The 20,892-nt window shown below is 43.0% G+C and overlaps 1 protein-coding gene across 1 annotated transcript in view; it reads left to right on the top strand.

Annotated features, from left to right (window-relative positions):
- Positions 1-4,736: 4,736 nt before the first annotated feature.
- LOC141114440 (proton channel OTOP3-like) overlaps positions 4,737-20,892 on the top strand; it is a 121,044-nt gene continuing 104,888 nt past the window's right edge. Inside the window, 1 exon segment of the mRNA XM_073608113.1 lies at positions 4,737-5,061. The gene's annotated coding sequence lies outside the window, so the exon portion shown is untranslated.

The raw sequence follows: 20,892 nt of genomic DNA, 5'->3' as shown, positions 1-20,892 counted from the left end.
TCTTAAAGGGGCATGGTTAAATAAAAGTCTAATTGCTGCAAACATGGCACACTTATGCCGCTGTTCTTGTACCCCCAAAATATGCTTTATTAGTGTACCGCAAGCGAGAGCCTAACAGACAGGTACAAAATCCAGCACAATCAAATGAAAGTCTTCCATTACATATGCTTTATTTAGCCAAAATATTTTACTTTTTTCGCAGACAAAAAAACAGACAGTAAAAATATAATGAAAAGTTGTTGGTGAAAATTACTGCACATTAAATGTGTTATAATTAAAACACCTTAAAGCCCAATTCTTGATGCAAGAAAAAAAAAATTGCCCGTTGAGGTGCCCCTTCTTTCTTACACGCTGCAAGAGTTAACTGCTCACTAAGTCTAGGTGTACAGTGATAGGTGGTAATACTTACCTTACTCCTCACTCCCGTAGGCTCCCTCCCTCTGTAGGCAGGGGGACCACTACAAGGGTTTTTCTCCATTCCGGAGTTTGGCTTTCATAACCTAAAGTAGATTTTTAAGCATATTTTGTTTAAGTTTTTGCTTCAACCAAATCAGTAATTTGGTGGTAAAATACATTTTGCCAAAACTTTGCTCATTCTAAATTTTCACAAGAACAGAAATCTAAACTTTAGGGACTCTCCTGCTGTAATGAAGACTGACAAAAGGTGGAATTTCCACTCAGTTCTTGTTCTGTCTTCCACATGGGACATATACAGCAACAAAAAATAAAGCAAGAGGTCATAACCTTCTCATTTTACCAAAACCTAAAATAAAGTTTTATCTTTAACTGCTTGCCGACTTCCCTATAGCAGATCTACTGTTAGGGACTGGCTTGATGTTTGAGTCGAACGTAAGTTCGACTCAGAAATCAGCTATTCGCTTGTTTGTAAGAACAAACGAACATATGGGGAGTTCGCGACAAATTTTCCCACCGTGGAGGGCCCTATAATGCACTGTGAGATCGCAGTGCATTGACGGCTGCTGATTGGCCAAAGCATGCACCTGACCTGCATGCTTTGGCCAATCACAGCACAATGTGCTGTGAGAGGTATGATTGGCCAAAGGCAGGGCGCCTTTGGCCAATCATGGCTCAGGGGCTAAGTCCACGCCCCACATTATATAAGGCTGCTGCTTACACGGCGGCCATATATAGTGAATGAATGGAGATTAGGCAGGTAGTTAGTGTAGTTTGCAGTCAGTCAGTGTAATATATATAATACAGTTCAGAGTATATAGTGCAGTCTGTGTAGTATATATAATACATTGCAGAGTATTTAGTGCAGTCCGTGTAGTATATGCAATACATTGCAGAGTATACAGTGCAGTCAATGTAGTACATATAATGCAGTTCAGAGTATATAGTGCAGTCCATCTAGTATATATAATACAGTGGAGAGTATATAGTGCATCAGTGTAGTATACATAATACATAATACATTGCAGAGTATATAGTGCAGTCAGTGTAGTATATATAATGCAGTGGAAAAAATATATAGTGCAGTCCGTGTAGTATATATAATACAGTGGAAAATATATAGTGCAGTCAGTGTAATTTATATAATACAGTGCAGGGTATATAGTGCAGTTAGTGTAGTATATATAATACAGTTAGAGTATATAATGCCATTGGTGTAATATATATAATACATTGCAGAGTATATAGTGCAGTCAGTGTAGTTTATATAATACAGTGCAGGGTATATAGTGCAGTCAATGTAGTATATATAATACAGTGGAGAATATATAGTGCACTCAGTGTAGTATATATAATACAGTGCAGGGTATAACGTATATAATACAGTGGAAATAGTTAAGAGGAACCCTATGACTGAATTAAGGAAAAAAAACACATGGGGTCCCCCTCAAAACCAATACTAGGCCCTTTGGATCTGGCATAGATTTTAAGGGGAACTCCACGACAAAATTTTACAAAAAATTGGCGTGTGCTCCCCCCCAAAATCCATACCAGACCCTTATCCGAGCATGCAGCCTGGCAGGCCAGGAAAGGGAGGGTAGACGAGCGAGTGCCCCCCCTCCTGAACCATACCAGGCCACTTGTCCTCAACATGGGGAGAGTGCTTTTGGGTGCCAAGGGCCTCTTACGGACAACCCTGGCCGGTGGTTGTCGGGGTCTGCGGGCGGGAGGCCAAACAAGGGGGCTCCCAGATCTCCCCCTTTGTGAATGGGTATCGGTACATTGTACCCCTACCCATTCACCAAAAAAGTGTCAAAAAGTACAAAACCACAACAGACAGTTTTTGACAATTCCTTTATTAAAATAGAAAAAAAAAGTGTCCCGCGATGTCCATCCATTTTCAATCACGATGCCCGACGGACCCAAAAAATAGAAAAAATTTAAAAAGCTCTGCCTCCATGGGAGGCCTCCCGGCGACTGCTGTCTCATGGCTTTGACAGCTGTTATATAGGCAAGGGCAGGGCCACCCGGTGATGTAACCGAATGACCCCGCCCCATTCTGACATCATGTGATGTCAGAGGGTGCGGAGTCATCCGGTTACGTCAGCCTGGTGGCCCCACCCTTGCCTATATAAGAGCTGTCAAAGCGAAAAGACAGCAGTCATTTCTTCGAGTCTTTTGGACGGCATGATTGACAATGGGTTTACATCCCGGGACACTTTGTTGAGGGCATCTGGCCTGGTATGGTTCGGGGGGGGACACTCGCTCGTCCCATCCTATCCTGACCTGCTGGGTTGCATGCTCGGATAAGGGCCTGGTATGGACTGGGGGGAACCCTTCGCCGTTTTTTTCATTGGAACAACCATTAATGTCCGCTGGCAATGAAAGTGAGTACTCTCCCTCTCTCATACTGGTCACTGGAAGCTTAACATGGCACCTCATGGCAAAGAACTCACTGAGGATCTGAAAAAAAGAATTGTTGCTCTACAAAAAGATGGCCTAGGCTATAAGAAGATTGCCAAGACCCTGAAACTGAGCTGCAGCACAGTGGCCAAGACCATACAGTGGTTTAACAGGACAGGTTCCACTCAGAACAGGCCTCGACATAGTTGACCAAAGAAGTTCAGTGCACGTGCTCAGTGTCATATCGGGAGTTTGTCTTTGGGAAATAGACGTATGAGTGCTGCCAGCATTGCTGCAGAGGTTGAAGGGGTGGGGGGTCAGCCTGTCAGTGCTCAGACCATACGCCGCACACTGCATCAGATTGGTCTGCATGGCTGTCGTCCCAGAAGGAAGCCTCTTCTAAAGATGATGCATAACAAAGCCCGCAAACAGTTTGCTGAAGACAAGCAGACTAAGGACATGAATTATTGGAACCATGTCCTGTGGTCTGATGAGACCAAGATAAACTTATTTATCGGCGTATAACACGCACTTTTTTCCCCTTAAAATCAGGGGAAAATCGCAGGTGCGTGTTATACGCCGATCCCCTGCGATCCCGAGCTGTCACATCTTCAAAATCGCTGACCGCGATTTGAAAATGGCGGCTAGGTTCGGATAGCTCCGCTCGGGACTACGAGTGGAGCCGAAAGTGGACGAGAGCCGCCGGGAAGAGCCGAGGACCGGCTCTGCGTATTTCGGCGCCGGCGGCGCCATTTTCAAATCGCGGTCGGCGATTTTGAAGCCCAGGATGGCAGGGATAGAGGATCGAAGGCTGCACTGGGGAAGGCTCCACTGGGGAAGGCTGCACTGACAAGGCTGCACTGGGGAAGGCTGCACTGACAAGGCTGCACTGGGGAAGGCTGCACTGGGGAAGGCTGCACTGACAAGGCTGCACTGACAAGGCTGCACTGACATGGCTGCACTGACAAGGCTGCACTGGGGCAAGGCTGCACTGAGAAGGCTGCAATGATGGGCATTTAAATGTAAGTTTTTTTCCCTTCAACTTCCCTCCTAAAAGTTTTTTTTTCCTTAAAATTCCCTCCTAAATTGGGGTGCGTGTTATACGCCGGTGCGTGTTATACGCCGATAAATACGGTAGTTCAGATGTTTACACTGTTATACAAGCTGTACACTCACTACTTTACATTGTAGCAAAGTGTCATTTCTTCAGTGTTGTTACATGAAAAGATCTAATAAAATATTTTCAAAAATGTGAGGGGTGTACTCACTTTTGTGAGATACTGTATATACCATAGTTCATAGACACTATAACTTTTGCGCAAACCAATCAATATACACCTATTGGGATTATTTATTTATTTTTTTACCAAAAGTTTGTTGCAAAATACAATACAATACAATTTTTTTTAATATGTTTTATACCTTTTGTACCACCACCCCCTCCCTTTAGAATGTAAGCTCCATGAGCAGGGCCCTCCTGTCCCTTCTGTATTAAACTGTACTGTAATTGTGCTGTCCCCCTCTACATTGTAAAGCGCCGCGTAAACTGTTGGTGCTATATAAATCGTGAATAATAATAATAATAATAACAGAAAGTAGTTTTTTTTTCAAAATTGTCGGTCTTTTTTTGTTCATAGCGCAAAAAAAAAAAAACAGTGGTGATCGAATACTACCAAAAGAAAGCTCTATTTGTGGGAAAAAAATATATAAATTTAATTTATGTACCGCGTTGCATGACCACGCAATTGTCAGTAAAGTAGCGCAGTGCCGTATAGCAAAAAATGTCCTTGTCATAAAGGGGGGTAATTCTTCCAGAGGTCAAGTGGATAAACACACTGTAAAATCAATGAAACTTTGACACGCTGAATTTGTAAGCAGAGATACCTGAGAGAGTCATAATTGTATACCATTTCATGTCACGTGTATATCAGCTTTCATTAGCTGGTTACTGTGGATTAGTGCGGTTATGTTCCAGCCTTAGGGCAGATCGCCACCATTCTTTACATGGCACAGCCGGCAATAGAAACGAAGCGACTCTTTTCATGCTTGGAAATTAATGGGATAGTTACAAAAGCAATAAGAAGATTATTCAGAAAGCAAACAAGAGAAAAATCAATGAAACTCAGAACCTGCCCCACAGGGCAGAGGGAAGGAGCTGACTCCGACAACTTGTAAGAACCCGACTATTTGGCATACAGAGATAAAGGAAGACTGGAAGAGCTGCGGGCAAAGCAAATATTGCAGGTGGGCACTTGTTTTATTAATTACATAACAGTAGAGCATTTCTGATGTATACATATTTCTGCTGATTCTGCTTTTTTTTTTCAAATGAACATATTCGTTTTGTAGTAGGTCACATAAATACTTAATAATCTGTAAGTATTGAGTACATATAAATACATGCACTTATTTTAGTACCAAGAGTTGTATTAGACCTCGTCTTCTCAGCAAAGAAATAAACTTCTGTCTCATGTTAAAAAAAAAAATAATAATATTTTTAATATTACATTAAAAATTGTGTAGAATGATGTTATAAGCATGATATTGCAACTTTTTTTTCACTTTTTAACCACTTCAGCCACAGAAGAATTTACCCCCTTCCTGACCAGAGCACTTTTTGTGATATGCTTTAACTGACAATTGCGCGGTCGTGCGAGGTTGCACCCAAGCAAAATTGACATCCTTTTTTTTCCTACAAATAGAGCTTTCTTTTGGTGGTATTTGATCACCTCTGTGTTTTTTATTTTTTGCGCTATAAACAAAAAAAGAGTGACAATTTTGAAAAAAAAAAGCAATATTTTTTACTTTTTGCTATAATAAATATCCCCAAAAAATATATAAAAAACTAATTTCTTTCTCAGTTTAGGCCGATATGTATTATTCTACATATTTTTGGTAAAAAAAAAAAAATTGCAATAAGCGTATATAGATTGGTTTGCACAAAAGTTATAGCATCTACAAAATAGGGGATAGATTTATGGCATTTTTATTATGAAATTTTTTTTTTTTTAGTAATGGCGGCGATCTGCGATTTTTGTCGTGACTGCGACATTGCGGCGGACACATCGGACCTTTAACACTATTTTGGGACCATTGTCATTTATACAGCAATCAGTGCTATAAAAATGCACTGATTACTGTTTAAATGACACTGGCAAGGGAAGGGGTTAAACACTAGGGGGCGATCAAGGGGTTAAGTGTGTCCTAGGGAGAGATTCTAACTGTGGGAGGGATTGTCTCACTACAACATGACAGAGATCACTGTCATGTTGCTAGGCAGAACAGGGAAATGCCTTGTTTACATAGGCATCTCCCCGTTCTGCCTCTCCGTGTCACGATCGCAGGCCACCGGCGGACATCGAGTCCGTGGGACCTGTGGGCACGCTCACAGAGTACGCAGCGCGTGCGCCCACTAAGCCGTGTCTTAAAGGGGACGTACAGGTACACTCATTTGCCCAGCCATGCCATCGTGCCGACGTACATCGTCATGCGCTGGTCGGCAAGCAGTTAAAAAATTATTTTCACATGGTGAACCAGCCAGTAAGTCTGTTATTTTTCATCTTACTTTAACCACTTGACCTCTGGAAGATTTACTCCTCTTCCTGACCAGGCCATTTTTCTGCGATACGGCACTGCGTTGCTTTAACTGACAATTGCGCGGTCGTGCGATGCTGTACTCAAATAACATTGTCCCTTTTTCCCACAAACAGAGCTTTCTTTTGGTGACATTTGATTACCTCTGCGGTTTTTATTTTTTGCGCTATAAACAAAAAAAGGACCGACAATTTTGAAAAAAAAACAAAACAAAAAAAAATATTTTTTACTTTCTGCTATAAAACCTATACAATAAAAAAAAGCAAAAAATCTAATTTCTTCATCAGTTTAGGCCAATATGTATTCTGCTACATGTTTTGGTAAACAAAATCCCAATAAGTGTATATTGATTGGTTTGCGCAAAAGTTATAGCATCGACAAACTATGTGATTTTTTTATGTATTTATTTTTTACTAGTAATGGCGGTGATCAGCGACTTATAGTGGGGCTGCAATATTGTGGCGGACAGACGGGACACTAACTGACATTTTTGACACTTTTTGGGGACCAGTGACACTAATACAGTGATCAGTGCTAAAAATATGCACTTTTATTCTACTAATAACACTGGCAGGGAAGGGGTTAACATCAGGGGTGATTAAAGGGTTACATGCATGTCTGACCAGTGCTTACTCATTGTGGGGGAGGTGCTTGTACTAGAAGGCATGGATCGGTGCCCCTGCTTAGCAGGGACAGAGGATCCATGTCTTCTGTAGTGACAGAATAGCGATCTGACTTGTTTACACCATGGGCAGACCACCGTTCTGTACCAAAGCATCGGTGGGTGCCGGCGGACATTGAGTCTAATCACAGCAGGAGTGGGACCAGAAGTGCTTTATGGACCTTGCTTTGGACCTTGTTGGAACAGAAAGGGGCCATCCCCAAACTGTTCCCACAAAGTTGGGAGCATGAAATTGTCCAAAATGTCTTGGTATGCTGACGCCTTAAGAGTTCCCTTCACTGGAACTAAAGGGCCAAGCCCAACCCCTGAAAACCAACCCCACACCATAATCCCTCCTCCACCAAATTATTTGGACCAGTGCACAAATCAAGGTCCGTAAAGACATGGATTAGCAAGTTTGGGGTGGAGGAACTTGACTGGCCTGCACAGAGTCTTGACCTCAACCCAATAGAACACCTTTGGGATGAATTAGAGTGGAGACTGTGAGCCAGGCCTTCTGGTCCACATCAGTGCCTGACCTCACAAATACGCTTTCTGGAAGAATGGTCAAACACTGGGATGTGAACAATGGTCCAAGACTGGGATGCCATTAAACTTCATGTGCATGTAAAGGCAGACGCCCCAATACTTATGCTGTGAGTCTTGTCACGTGTTTATGTGATCCACATTTGTCTCGGTCTTAGGGCCACGACCATAAATTAGAAGGCCAGTATGGTGGCCTGAATTTATGGGAGGAGCCCGGAGGGTATTTAAGCTGACCACTTTCCCTTCCTCTTTGTCGGTTCCAGTGCACAATACTACACATCACTGGGCCGACTCTTCCCAGCTCACCTTGTATTCGTTCGATTACACATCTTGCAGCTTCTCTGTTCGTGGTCTTCGTCACTGGGTCTCGCTCATTGTTGCAGGTAGGGTTCGATCCTTTTCATTCATACGCAATGTTATGATTCGTTATGTTTCCTATCCTGCATCCCTTTCGTTCTTAGCTGCCTCCGAGTTGTCAGTCGTGTCCTGACATCATTTGGCACAGGTGTAGTCGATTTGCATGTTCCCTCAGAATTGCTTGTCATTCCATGCCACAAATATACCTTTCATTTGTAGATCCAAGCCTCCGAGCCACTGTCGGTCGTTTCACGATTTCACTCGTTACAGGCTTCGTTGCTCATAGGATTCACAGTCTATGGAGGTTGTCATCTCATCCATTTGGAGATGAGCATGTATTGTTTGTACGGGTTCTGTGGCTGATTGAGGTAGTAATTAGACCCACCTGGTGCCTTCTCTACACTTGATAGCCAGGGGGGAGCTGGGTGGTTGGCATGGGTTCGGTTTTAGAGTAAGGGGTGGCATACACTCTGCAACCGATTTGTATCAGATTCACATCATACTTTTCAACCAATTTCTTTTACCCTACTATTGATCCAGATCAGATACGTTGCATACCTACCACAGTCCAATTTGAACCTAGTCGCGTCAGCGGCACAACGGTTTGCATCGGATACATTCCGCACAGATTCATACCGCTCACTCTCGTACCCTACAAATGATTTGGTTGGATGTTCACCTCGCAGACAAGGTCGCTTAACAGTAGGCTTGCTGGCAGTGCAAGTGTTAGCAGACCGAGCACACGTCACCCACTACAGACCGCAACATTCCTACGTAGGCCGTACAAGACTTCTACTTCTTGCCCTAGTACTCCCTGGGGTTCTGGTCTTCAGGTTTGTGCTCACCACAGCTATCGGTTATCTGGCCAGTCACCTCCTGGCCCACCTCAGTCGCCTCACGCTCTTCTGAGTTTTCTAAATTTCCACTCTACATAAGTTCTGCATAACTGAACTCTGAAAGCTCCTGTCTACGCCTATCATTCCTTTTTCTGTACTTTTCCCTTTTTCCTCTTGAGTTTCCTCTTTATCACTCCGCTCTCTATCCTACAGCTATGACTCCTCTTAAACATGAGCACCCTGCACCCTTTTGTCTTCTGGACGGAGCCATTGCGCAGGCTGGCAGCGAGGACTTCACACCTGCCCCTCTGTCACCCTCCGCGGGCAACGTGCAGTCGCTCAGGGGACAGACCATCCCCAAACTCATAGCTGAGCTGAGACACAGGGATATTCCCTTTCTCGCTATGGCCAGGAAGACAGAGCTTTTCAGGCTCCCCTTCCCGCCTTCAGCTGCATCTGGGCCCAGCACCCAGCAGACATCCCTGCAATCCATCTCCGGGGCCATACCCAGCTGCACTCTTTGGTCTCCTCCTTAGCTGCAACAATTCGGACGTCCAAACCAGAGTCACACTTTTGGAAGTTCGCCCTCCCTGACCCAGTCATAGTACCGATGACAGCTTCTCCTTCTGCAGGTACACCAGGCCCTACACCTATCGTCCTCCCCGCTCATCTTGTCCTGGCCAGCGTCGGGGAGGATATATTGGAGGGCAAATGACTCATCTCAGCATATGACTTAGCTGACAACAAATCGTATGCCTGGGGGGACGTCTCAGTGGTTGTCAAGTCGAGAGACCCCAGCCTCAGTCGTAAGCTGTCAGCCACTGAGTTCGCCCTGGCCTTCGGGATGTTCACAGACGTACTTTGTTCAGCCACCCCCAGCAGGAGGGTGACAGATCTTGCTTACAAATTATGTAGGTTTTGCCTTCTACGACTGCCTTCCACGGCTACCATCGGCCGTTTTCAGCCAAAGCAACGGCAAGACTTGCCCAGTTCCAGATCAGCTCTGACTGGAGCCTCACAGACACGGAACTCTTTTGTCGCCACTTTGCCCACCAAGCTGACCTTTGGGTCTAAAAGCAGCCCATGGCTGTTTGACGTTTTCGCCCAGTCCCTCACTTGAGGCCAGGCCAGGTGTCACAGGGTTATCCATTATCTGGACAATTTTCTGCTCATAAAACAGCCGGACATACTCCCCATCCCCAGTAGATCTAGACAAGCTAAGAGTGGTCTTTAACAATCTCAATGTGCCTAAAGCTGAACACAAAGTGGAAGGCCCGGCACATTTCATACGTTTTTTTTAGGCATCATCCTGGATATGCATGCCATGCAGCCTAGCCTGCCTTCTGACAAATTAGCCCATGTTAGGTCAGTCATTCACAAGTTTACCCAGTCACAGGAGTGTACTAAAAGACAGCTGCAGTCCTTGATAGGGATGCTCAATTTCGCTATGTGAATTATTCCTCAGGGGCGGTCGTTCATCTCACGGCTCTTAGTCTTTCTCACCCGAGTGCAGTACCCTGACCAAGTCCTCAGACTAGACCCAGCAGCAATAGCAGACTTGGCTATGTGGGATGAGTTCCTCACCAACTGGAAAGGCATATCAATGTTTATTCACTCAGTCGCCCCAGGTAGTCACAGATGCTGCAGTCTCCACAGGCTTTGCTTTAATTTTTGGCCATCACTGGTTCGCCAGACCCTAGCCCCCAGAAATCTGCCTGATTCCTGGTTTCCCTCGCTCTTCATCATTTTTCGAGCTGTACCCCATCGTGGCAGCAGCCCAAGTCTGGGGACACACGTGGACAGGTCAGACAGAGCTCTTCACCACAGACAACCAGGCTACAGCCGACATCATTAATAAGGGTAGATCCAAGTCGCACCCCGTCATGTCCTTCCTGCGCAGGCTGCTACAATTATCACTACATCACCAATTTAACAGTTACTGTGAGCATATCCCTAGCAAGTGCAATGCCGCAGCAGATGCACTGTCCTGCTTCAATTTTGTCTCATTCTTCCAGCAGGAACCCAGAGCCGACCCATCATCCACTCCTATCCCACCTTGGTCTCAACTAACAATGGATTGAAGCCATACCTTGCCAATGCAACCTGACTCATCAACCACTCGCTGTCTAGCAACACACTAAAGGCTTATCGCATGGCCTGGAACACCTACCATAGGTTCCTAGCCGCTTGTCCTGGAACCACAGCAGATAACGTCACTCACGTCCTAGCCTTTATATCTTATTGCCACACACAGCTGGCTCTTGCTCATTTCACTATCAGGCTGTACCTGGCCAGTATTCAGCATTTCATGTCCTTACATCTGCCTTCACAGCCCATACAGTGAATGCCCTGCTGCGCGGTATTCAGAAGCAGCAGCCTGCAACCAATGGCAAACGCTTAACCATCACGAGCGCTTTCTTTACGGGCATGTCCAAAATCCTCACACATTCTCCCTTTGGGGTCTTGCCCAGCTCAGTCATCCAGGCAGCCATCTATCATACTTTCTACGGCTTGCTTTCACCTCTGATAGCACCAGCAGTCAGATACTGTACAGACACCTCCTGACTTGCTTCCCAAGCCACTATGTTCTTCATCTTACGGTCTCCAAAACGCAACAAACCGGACCCGGGAGTGGATATCAACTTCTTTCAAACCCGCAATGCCTGGTGCCCAGCAACGATCCTTGACCATCTGCTCTCTCACCTACCCAGCCAGCCAGCCAGTCTCCAGTCCCTTACTGCCTTTTCCGGTCAACCCCCTGAGTGGCAGTCAGTTTATAAAACATGTTAGGGTCCTACTGGTCAATTTATGCCTAGACCCTGTGCGGTATTCTGGACATACCTTTGGATCGGCACAGCCCCCTCAGCATGGAGTACCAGACCATGTGACCAAGAAGCTAGACAGATGGAAGTCCGCCTGCTTCACCAGATATATTCCAAAACCTCAAGTCGAGATGGCCCTTGCCTTCTCCAAGCTCGCTCAATGAGGTTAGAGCCAATAAAGATACTTCCCTACCTGATTATTTTTGGCCCCTTTTCTTGCCATACCTACCAGATGACCAAAAGCCTTACCTCAGGGCTATTTATGTTGTGAGTCTTGTGAGTATTTGTGATCCACATTTGTCTCGGTCTTAGGGCCACGACCATAAATTATATATATATATATATATATATATATATTATAGCTTTTTTCAGCGGGAAAGCGGTGGAGCGCAGAATGTACTGTATGTAATGGCAAGGGTAGCTGGGGTATGCTGTTAGGTCTATTGATGCTGGCTGCTGGGTAAATCTATTGTTGCTGGAGGGGATCTATTTTTGCATGGTGGTCTATTGTTGCTGGGGAGGTCAATTTCTGCTGGAAGGGATCTGCTGTTGAGGGAGGGGTCTATTGATGCTGGCTGCTGGGAGATCTGTTGTTGCTGATCAAGGTCTATTGTTGCTGGGGTGGTATTTTTTTGTAGGGTTCCATTGCTGCTGTGGGAAATCTATTGATGCTGGGGAGGGTCTATTGCTGCTGGCTGCAGAGGATCTATTTTACTGCTTTTCTTGTTATCAGGAACAGATTCTATAAAAATTACTTAACACCACAAAATGTTATATATATATATATATATATATATATATATATATATATATATATATATATAATTTAAAAATTGTGTAGAAAACTGCGCCTATTCCCACTCACACAAGCGCTTTTGAATTGAGTGAAAGCAATATCAGTTCCTAGGAATATCATGTAGCCAATTAAGGCAAAAGCTGCTACCATAAAGCCCAATCAGGGTTTAAAAGAAAAAAATATACACATACAGCAACTGGCAGCGCTATAAACTCTAATAGTATAATAAAATACTAAAGAAATTGTCATGCAGTGCAATCAGATATACAAGTCAATAAAGTCCATAGTGTATTGCAGCTAAATAAAATCAGTGAGACTGTCCAGAACAGAGATCAGTTCCTGCTTGCAAGATGCTAGACTGTCATCAACACGTCCACACGTGAAGAAGCAGGGGGGTACTCACATCCCTCTTTGGATTAAACTCTTACCAGATCTGACAGTATTATATGCAGAAAAACACACTGTTTTGATATCCTTAAATCCAATCTCCCAGGGGAAGCTGCACCAGAGGGTTGGGTCACACAGTGATAAGCTTGTTTCAAATCATAGAAAAAGGAAAACAAACTCCATAGTGTAATACCATTAAAAATGATTTATTAATATCCAAAACAACACCCCCTCTTAGGACTTGCACTTACATCAACAACATAATAAAACAGCATAGCATCAAACAAGGTTGCATCAGCAAACCAGAATGGGGATAGCGCGGTGTCTCCTATCACATCTTTCCAGCAGTGGTGAACGCTGTGTCTCCGAGCGGCGTGCTGACGTCACTAATGGTCGTCGTAAAGCCACACCCTTTTTTTTTGGGTGTGGCTTTACGTGTCCACTCGGAGACACAGCGTTCACCACTGCTGGAAAGGCAGCCTAATGTGATAGGAGGCACCACGCTATCCCCGTTCTGGTTTGCTGATGCAACCTTGTTTGATGCTATGCTGTTTTATTTAGTTGTTGATGTAAGTGCAAGTCCTAAGAGGGGGTGTTGTTGTGGATATTAATAAAAAAAAAAAAACAAAAACATTTTATTAGGTACAAATAATGGTACAAAACATGTTATCATAAATTGAGAGAAATACAGAGTAAAGAAATCATCATTACAGTGGGCCATGTTGATATATACAGTGGTTGAACCAATTACTTTAATCAAGTTAACTAACTTACTGTCTGGTTGTTATTGAGATGCATATAATTCAGATATACCTAAGTGGGTCATTGGTATTGAAAATGATTTATTCAGGGTTTATAAGGTGTTCTGCATGAGTAAACCAAGGGTCCCATTTTTTATCAAAAAGATGTTTTGTATTGTTTAAGGTATGAAATATTTTTTCCATGAGGAGGATATTATTAATTCTTGACTTCAGTTGAGTTAAAGGTAGTGTGGAGGATTTCCAGTGGTATGCGATAAGCCAGTGGATGGAAACACATATTGTGTGAATCAATCTCATGCGATAGGTATTTAGTCCTATGATAGGGGTGAATAAAAGACAGTTAGTGATAGTGAGCCTGTTATTTTCTCATATTATGGATGTGAATTTCTCAAGTAGTTTCCATATCTGAGATACATTCTCACAATCCCAAAAAATGTGCGAAAATGATCCTATGGAAATAGATCCTCTAAAACATATCTGAGGTTCTGAGGGGAAAATGGAGTGGAGTTTTGCTGATGTATAATACCATCTTGTGAACAACTTTATTGCTGTCTCTCTAATCTTAAATTATTATTATTGATCCACCATATGAATTCTTGGTGGATCGATAAGAATTTTGGATCACCTATAAAAAAGAGGCATATGGGGGTGTGGTTGACATCAAAATAAATTTTTTATAATATAATTTCCAAAGTTGATAAGAGTTTGCGACTAATTAAGAACTACTAGTGTATGGTTTGAAACTTTGTTGCCCCATAATAGCCCAGTAATGGAATAAGGAAGAATTGATTCTTTTTCAAATTTGACCCATGGGATTTTAGGGTTTTGGATGTGTTATTGGGCTGTTTGGGACCATCTGGCTGCTAGATAATACTAACCAAAAATCTGGAAGACCCAGTCCTCCATTTTTCATTACACTATGGAGTTTGTTTTCCTTTTTCTATGATTTGAAACAAGCTTATCACTATGTGACCCAACCCTCTGGTGCAGCTTCACCTGGGAGACTGGATATAAGGATATCAAAACAGTGTGTATTTCTGCCTATAATCCTATTAGTTCCGGTAAAAGTTTAAACTAAAGGGGGATGTGAGTACCCCCCTGCTTCGTCACGTGTGGAGGTGTTGGTGACAGTCTAGCATCTTGCTGCTAGTATCTGTATGTGTGTGTGTGTGTGTATATATATATATATATATATATATATATATATATATATATATATATATATACACACACAAACACACACTCTTTGCCTAGTCCCTCTTTCAAGAAAATGAACCCACCCTCCCCTGCTCAGGATACATACTTGTATACAAAAAACAATATAAATGCAACCACCACATCTGGGAAATGGTATACTACATTGTCGATCTTGAGTTTAGATATATTTTAATTCTCAGTACACACTTGTCCTGTGCCCATGTAAATAATGCTGCATTCTGAGAATTCAACGCCAAAGCAAACAGACATTTCAGTCCATGTTCATTTGAATACAATTCAGCATTAAACAAAACAAGAGCTCTACTAGGTACTAGTATATATTGAACAAGTCAGCCCAATACAACTTTTACATTTACACTACTTTTAGTATATGGGTTTATTTACTGATGGAGCTTTTTTTTTTTTTTTTTCCAATAGCTCAGTGAGGTATGATGGACCTCTTCTCTCTGTGAACCGCTTTGTCCCCTCTGACACACATGGTTATGTGGTGGGGCCTAAATTGGCTCAGGTATTACTAAGAGGTAGGAATACTACTCACAACTATTGCTATATATAGGAAATATACACCAGGTTAGCAGATTAAAAATAAAGTGCCTATATTGTCAAAATGGCAAAGTAAAGGGGCAAAGAGCCAACATTAATAAACAGGTAAAGAATCCATAAGGCTGCTTTCACACCTGAGCATTTTCAGCTCGTAAATTGCCAGAAAAAACACCTGAAAAACGCCCAACAAGCAAATTCCCATTCATTTAAATGGCCCCTGTTCACATCTGAGCGTTTTATAGATTGAGGCAAAATGCCTGAAGCTCAAAAAAAGTATATAAGCTTCTCTTTTGGCAGATTACAGGCGTTTTTCTGCTTTTTACATTGGTGACCTTTTTGATCTGCGCAAAATCGCGGAAAAACCACGTGACTTTCTGCCTGAAAACGAAATGCTTAGGTGTGAATGCAATAAAATAAGTGATGTGAGTACTAGGTTATAATATGGCAGCTAACCTAGACCACTGCAATACTGGACCAAATTAACCCGGTATACGCATCATTAATAAAGCATAAACAGTGAGAAGTATAAATGGCAATGAAAAGTCTTACAGTAACTCTATGCAACAGCTGATTAAAAAAGTGTCCCAGAGTGCACGTTTATATACCCTCTGGAAGTAGGTATATTTAGGTTTTCTTGGTTGGGGCACTCCTGGGAGGTATTTGTATAGTATCTGGCCCCTAATTTGCAAACTTAAGCTGGCTAACATTAGGGCCCGGTCTGTACGGTGGTGCACTCCATTACTGTCCCTGCATGTAGGAGTTGGCTACTAGTAGAGACTAGTCCCCTTCCTGATCTGTTAGCAGCCATAATGATCACACACCCAGCAGTGGCTCACTAGTCCGGGCCATGCATTGGATCGTGCACTGGATGCTTGTGTGTTTGGCAGTCTCTTTGGCTCTATCCCCAGGAATCTAGTCCCCACAGGCTCAGTCCCAGTGCTATGGTCCTCACAGGCTCAGATTCAGCCCTCTGGTTCTCAGTGGCTCTGTCTGGTGTACAGCTGTGGCCAAAAGTTTTGAAAATGATACAAATATGAATTTTCACAAAGTCTGCTGCATGTTTTTAGATCTTTTTTGTCAGATGTTACTATGGTATACTGCAGTATGATTACAAGCATTTAATCAGTGTCTAAGGCTTTTATTGACAATTACATTAAGTTTATACAAAGAGTCAATATTTGCAGTGTTGACCCTTATTTTCAAGACCTTTGCAATTCTCCCTGGCATGCTGTTAATCAAATTCTGGGCCACATCCTGACTGATGGCAGCCCATTCTTGCATATTCAATGCATGGAGTTTGTCAATTTGTGGGGATTTTTTTGTTCACCAGCCTGAGGATTGACCACGTTCTCAATAGGATTAGGGTCTGGGGAGTTTCCTGGCCATGGACCCAAATTTCAATGTTTTGTTCCCTAATCCACTTAGTTATCACCTTTGCCTTATGGCAAGGTGCTCCATCATATTGGAAAAGGCAATGTTCCTCACCAAACTATTCTTGGATGGTTGGGAGAAGTTGCTCCCGCAGGATGTTTTTGTACCATTCTTTATTCATGACTGTTTTCTTAAGCAAAATTGTGAGTGAGCCCACCCCCTTGGCTGAGAAGCAACCCCACAGATGAATGATCTCTGGATGCTTTACTGTTGGCATAACATAGGACTGATGGTAGCGTTCACCTTTTCTTCACTGGACAAGGTTTTTTTCTGGATGGAAGCCCCAAACAATCGGAAAGGGGATTCAGCAGAGAAAATTACTTACCCCAGTCCTCAGTAGTCCAATCACTGTACCTTTTGCAGAATATCCATCTGTTTCCTGATGTTTTTCCTGGAGGGAAGTGGTTTCTTTGCTGCCCTTGACACCAGGCCCTCCTCCAAAAGTCTTCTCCTCACTGTACTTGCAGATGTACTCACACCTGCCTTTTACCATTCCTGAGCAAGCTCTGCACTGGTGGTGCCCTGATCACGCAGCTGAATCAACTGTAGGAGACGGTCCTGGAGCTTGCTGGACTTTCTTGGGCGCCCTGAAGCCTTCACAAATGCAGTAGAAATGTTTTTTATGGAATTAAGTTTATTTTCACGGCAAAGAGGAACTTTGCAATTAATTGCAATTCATCTGATAACTCTTCATAACATTCTGGAGTATATGCAAATTGCCATCATAAAAACGGCAGCAAACTTTGTAAAAGTTAATATTTGTGTCATTCTCAAAACTTTTGGCCACAGTTGTATGCACAGACACACACAGATAGCAGGTTTGTACCGCTGTGGTTGCAGCAGCAAGAGACTGTTTCCCCTCACACACAGCACTCAGGTCTATTCTCTCTGGTCCCAGCAATCTCTGGTCCTAGTATCATAAGGCATCCTGGGTGTGAAGGTCCTGGTGTGTTGTGGAAACAATCTTTAGGGATAAGTGGGCAACTTACAAAACTAGAAAAGTATGATAAAAAATAAAACTCAGAGTGCCCAAATTTAATTTGTATTACCAGTTTAGCCAGTATAAATTAATGAATTTAATGACAGGTTTACATTAAAATGCATCACTTGTAAATGGTAGTTACTTTAAATAGAGAAAGCCACACACAGGTATCCATCATCATAGAAGAGGTGAACACCCAATGTTCCATATTTCACACTAGGCTTTGTAGATTGCAGATTAAAACGTACAAGTAAATTCATTGCTAAACAGTGGCAGCCCATCCATTAGGGGCACCAACCCGCCTCCCCCCCCCCATGCGTCTAGCCCCCTGATCTACTTGGCGCATGGATTCCAAGCAGGATTTTTTTTTTTTTTGAAGCATGTGATTAGAGCCAGAGGCTCTATTAGGCTTCAAAAAAGGGTGAGCTCGGGGCACAGAGTACTGGGCCCAAAGCCCACCCAGTTGTGTGATAATAGCGAGTAAATATTCTCTGTTGTAACACTGATTCTCCTCCCGGCCAATCAGGAAGTGGGTCATGAGACCCGTCACCCGACTGGCCCGAAAGGAGATCGACTTGGCCACCAGGATGAGGGAGGAGACACAGGGGAACCGCTGAGAAAGCAGCCGGCCGGAGAGATGGGGTAAGTGCCGGGCCCCGACTGACTGACCGACGTGGAGGGTGGGTGCCGTCCGTGACCCGGTTAACGGGGGGTTGGTGTCTGCGAGTGGATTGTTTGCCGGACTCCCCCCCCCCAAAAAAACACCCCACCAGCTGTCGCTGCTGCTAAAGTACTCATGCGATCCAGGAAATACTGCGGCAATGCAAAAAGAGGGTGCTGCTTGAACCAGTAAACAAAGTGCTGCATTTTCATTAGCTGACTTCAGGAGTATTTAAAGTGACACTAAATGATATCCTTAGGAGGCACCCTCTACCATAGGTAGGTGCTAGCATAGGATTTTTTTCTAGGGAAACTGTCAGCACAGGTAAATTTAGGCAGGCCTATGCTTTGAGCTAGGCCTGTCTGTTTTGATCTGGGGGCAGGGAGTGGTTAGTGTAGCAGTGGGTGTGACCACCTGTGCTCTAGTTCTGAGGCGCCTCCCCTGCTTCCAGGGAGAATGTTCTGGAAGAGGGGCAGGGCCTAGAACTGAAGTGGCAGGCAGCTCATGTGGTCCTTACATGGTCATTGATGAGGAAGTTCTGGAAGCAATAGTCTGCAGAAGTTACGCAGAGGAGGAGCAATAGTCTGCAGGGTGATTCAGAGAAAAGACTGTAGCTGTTACACATGCGCATCATTCCTTCAGGCTCAATTTATGTGCTAATCTATAAAATCTCTACATATGATGGCAAAGTGATCTGTTCTATGGGCATCCCATATACCCCTTTCCCCAACCAAGTTGTACCCCCCAATAAACAAAAAAACAAAACACAGCAAATGACTTTTCATTGTCTCTGCAAGTGATATATGGGAGTCTGGCAGCGGGGTGATATGGTGGATGTTTGTTACTAGTGGCAACTACACCGCTACACTTATTCTCCAAAAATAAGCCAAACACATCCCTTACTTAAAGTGATTGTAAACGATCACCTTGTAAAACAACCCATTCAGTTTAACCCCTTGACGTCAACGAAATGCAAAAATGCGGATCTAGTAACCCGGAAGCGACGTCATGACATAATTTTTATTTTTTGTGATATAAACGGAAAAAGACCGAAAATATTGAAAAAAAAATATATTTTCTACTTTTTGTAATAAAAAAATTCAATAAACTCAATTTTAGTCATACATTTAGGCCAAAATGTATTCAGTCACGTCTTTGGTAAAAAAAAGTCAATAAGCGTATATTTTTTGCGGCATGTTGAGCCAATTGAATTTTTTTGATATATTGCTCACACATGGCATGGTTATATGTGGAATTATACCCCAAAACACATTCTGCTGCTTCTCCTGAGTATGGGGACACCATATGTGTGAGACTAGCCGTGTACAGGACCCCGAAAACCAATCACTGCCTTCAGGATTTCTAAGGGCGTAAAATGGGGATTTCACTTCCTCACTACCTATCACAATTTCGAAGGCCATAAAATGCCAAGATAGCACAACCCCCCCTCGCCCCCAAAAAAATAACCCCGTTTTGGAAAGGAGACACTTCAAGCTATTTTCTGATAGACATGTTGAGTTCATGGAATATTTTATAATTTGCCACAAGTTTCAGGAAAACGACATTTTTTTTTTTTTTTTTTACACAAAGTTGTCACTAAATTATATATTGCTCAAACATGGCATGGTTATATGTGAAATTACACCCCAAATACATTCTGCTGGTTCTCCTGAGTACGGGGATACCACATGTGTGAGATTTTTTGGCAGTCTAACCGCATACGGGACCCCGAAAACCAATCACCACCTTCAGGCTTTCTAAGGGCGTAAATTTTTTATTTCACTTCCTCACTACCTATAACAGTTTTGGAGGCAATGAAATGCCCAGATAGCATACCTCTCAACTTTCTGAGATGGGAATGAGAGACACCCATAAGCAAAAGTATGCAATAATAGGATGCACCCCCCTTACAAGGAGAATTAATACGCAAAAAATGATTGGTTAAACCCACAAGTGTTTTTTTTTTTTTTTTTTTTTTTTTTTACCAATACTATTCCTTTATACTAGTTTTTGAATTGTACAAATGCAGCAATTTAGAAATAGGAGGAAAGGTTTAACACTGTAAAACACTTTTTTTGATAGACAAATACTGCATTTTTAGTACAGGTATATAGATCAGACCAAAATAAGGGACAAATGAGGAGGAAAGAGGGACAGAGGGACATTGTTCCAAATTAGGGACAGTCCCTCCAAATCAGGGACAGTTGGGAGGTATGCAGTAGCACAAAACCCCCCAAATAACCCCATTTTGGAAAGTAGACACCCCAAGCTATTTGCTGAGAGACATGTTGAGTATTTTGCAGATCTCGCTTTTTGTCACAAAGTTTTGAAAATTGAAAAAAGGGAAAAAAAAATACATTTTTGTTTTCTTAAATGAGATCTGCAAAATAATCACCATGCCTCTTAGCAAATACCTTGGGGTGTCTACTTTCCAAAATGGGGTCATTTGGGGGGGGTTATGTGCTATGTGGACATTTCAT

This window comes from Aquarana catesbeiana, linkage group LG12 (assembly GCF_042186555.1).
Source record: "Aquarana catesbeiana isolate 2022-GZ linkage group LG12, ASM4218655v1, whole genome shotgun sequence".
NCBI lineage: Eukaryota > Metazoa > Chordata > Amphibia > Anura > Ranidae > Aquarana > Aquarana catesbeiana.
Note: the sequence above shows the minus strand (reverse complement) of the source record. Positions and strands in the feature narration are given on the sequence as shown.